We start from the raw sequence: 2,964 nt of genomic DNA, 5'->3' as shown, positions 1-2,964 counted from the left end.
ACTGAAAGTGGTTTGTAAAAAAAAAAAGTCAGTAACCAGTTGCAAAGGTTTTGCAGCTAAATATTGCTACTTCATCCTTGTTCTTGTCTGAGAGTGAAATGCTAACTAAACATTGATTGCACCTGTTCATACATTCCTTTCCTTGTGAATCCATTGAGCTACAGACCCTTTACATCAGGTTACTGGCTTATTTTACAAACCACTTTCAGTTTGATATTTTGAAAGTAGTGATGTGACTAGATAATTTACAGTGAAAAGGATAACTGCCAGCCTACAGAATGCCAATTTTAGGATGAGTACAGGAACTTCATTTTATTGTACAATGCTGGAGTTCAATTTGCTGCTTGACAGACTGTACAGCCTAAATAACAGTTTTGCTGATGAAGATCTTGCCCATCGCCATATATGCAGAAGACGTTCTCACGTGCGAATACTGTAGCAACTTGGATATTTATAACTGAAGACTATTGAAGGAATGATTGACGTTCCCTTCTATGCTCCTAATGGGCATACATGCCTAAGCAGTGTGCTAATTTAAAAAAAGAAAATGACAATAAATGACAGGGCATGCTGGAAGAGCTGCACTGACAGCCCAAAGCTAACAACTACAGCAAAATTCAACAAGCTAATACCTCTTAATCAAGAAGGGCCTTGGCTTGGGGTGGAAGCTCTGGACTGGGCAGATCATGAATGGCTTACAGCCGTTGTACGATGACATCTGGCAGTGTGAGAAAACCCACTTCATTGGTGCACTTGGCAGCAAAGGGGTGCCAAAATGGCAGGGAATAAAACAGTAATAAATCCACCTGGTACTCCTGGCATGCACTGCATTATTTGCACTACATTACACACAGTATTCCAATTGCTGATACCTTGAACACAAACCAGGCTTCCGGCATCGGGCTTTGTACACGCATAGTCAACAGAAGCACATCATGGTGACGCAGCTCAGGAAGGTGGCACAGAAAAATGCGACAGCGCTCTTCATGTTAAACAAACTGTGACAGAACACTGACACCGAACATGGGATAAGAATTTTGCATTCGTTCATGCCCCGGCAAAATGCGACAGACAACAACACAAGCCACGTGTTATTGTGCAGGCGAGCTTCCAAGAGTATGGCTGGGGTTTTACCTTGTTGTAGTGGAACAAGAGGCTGCTCAAGTGACGGTTCGGCATGCCTCACTTCCGAAAAGTGTGGCCATCTTAAGTTCTCCCTCTGGCAGAAGTGACCAGCGAGGGTGTTGGGGGCTGGTTTCTGGTCTGCACAGTCCGTTATCTGCTGCTACAGATGGAGGTGATAGAAGGAGTTATAATGGGTGGAAGCCTCTAGAGGAGACCTTTACCCAACAGCGTGCGAGGGTATAATACTGTCAAACTTCAAGATATTTTACATTAGTTATTAATTTAAATGGCAGAGTTATCAGTCTACCCCACCTTAGAGTGTGTATTACAGCTACCTCTGGTCTAGCCGTCGTCAGAGATATGTAATAATGTGTGATCACAGATAATGCCTTTCAGGGGATGGTAATTGTTGTCGCTTGACATGAGCACAAGTGTTCTAGTTGCAGCAGAGCAGTCTGGAAGTTGGGTCGAAGCTGTGCACTAGCCAGCATTGTTAGGCTGTTTTGATGATGATTTCTTAAAATGGTTATTCGTGCCACAGTTGGTTACTGTATAAGTTTTAGCATGAATGCGATTGGTAACGTATGGTGACATGTGGTACCTGGCTTATCTGTTGTAAAACATACAGTCCATGAGCTCTTGACACCATTGTACTTAGTTGATTCGGTCATCATTCACTTCCCCAAATGATCAGCACTTGTAGTCAGTTAATTATTAAATTAATGGACAAAGGTGAATAAGAAATCGTCATAATATAACAGCCCAGATATATTATAAGAGGATGTCAAATGTCTGATGACATTGATGATGATGATCATGACGATTATCATTCTCTCAGATTGTCTTTGATTTGTTACAAAGAGACATCAGCCAATTACATTCTGGTATTTTGATGATGGTCTCTGGTGTCAAAATACTCATAGTTCATTTTTTTTGTGAGGAAGAAAGGCAGTTTTTCAACATGTGAAAGAGGAATGCATAGCACTTTCCTTCAACCCAATACACATAGGCATCCCTAGTAGAGATAGGGGATCCGCTCCTGAACTGATTCATAGAGTTGAATATTTCAAAGGAGTGAACAATCAGTGATTCAGAATAAAAGAACGGTAGCTCCAAACATTTCCCTCGGCAGAGAGAGAGAGAGAGAGATGGAGCATATCAGTGGGGCCTCTGCTGGTCAGAGCACACTGCACGCCACACAACACAGCCAGCGCCAGCCTCTGCCCTGCTTCTACCTTGGCTGCCTGCATTGTGCAGTGCCCCATTGGATTTTGTGTTTCACATATGCCATTCCGTCTCTGTGCTTCCTCTGCCGCGTGCAGTGTCTGGCGCAGCTTAACTTAACATCGCAACCTGTCGGCGATCGTTTCAGTCGCACGTCCTGCCCTCTGGGCAGTTGATGTGAGCAACAGGACAGAGAGCCTCCTAGCGGAGAAAATAAGAACTACTTGCAACAACCTGCTCGCAAGAGAACGGACGATTTGTCTCGGAGCAGGTGACTGGTGGCCGTTCACCGCTCCCCCCACCCTCGGAACTCGCCCGCTCAACGCTCATCCCACCGTTCTCGACTCTAGCCAGAGCGTTGAGCAAAGCAACTCAGGTGTCACTCTGGTCTCTGCGGTCTTAGCTCACGCAGTAATACAGCTCGCGGCTCGACCTGCTTGACTCAGCGCCTCTGCATCGGAGTTCGTCTGTACTGGGTATTGTTCTTCGTAGTAATACCGCTATGTATATTACATTATTATGTTATGTATACATCATTTGTTTTTATTTTATTTTTATTTGTTTAAACTGATCAGATTAGGTTCCTGACAACTCCTCTTACTATAGGATTTTTAT

The sequence above is a fragment of the Schistocerca piceifrons genome, chromosome 3 (genome assembly GCF_021461385.2).
Source record: "Schistocerca piceifrons isolate TAMUIC-IGC-003096 chromosome 3, iqSchPice1.1, whole genome shotgun sequence".
Classification (NCBI taxonomy): Eukaryota; Metazoa; Arthropoda; class Insecta; order Orthoptera; family Acrididae; genus Schistocerca; species Schistocerca piceifrons.
The sequence above is the reverse complement of the archived record's forward strand: the minus strand, read 5'-3'. Positions refer to the sequence as shown.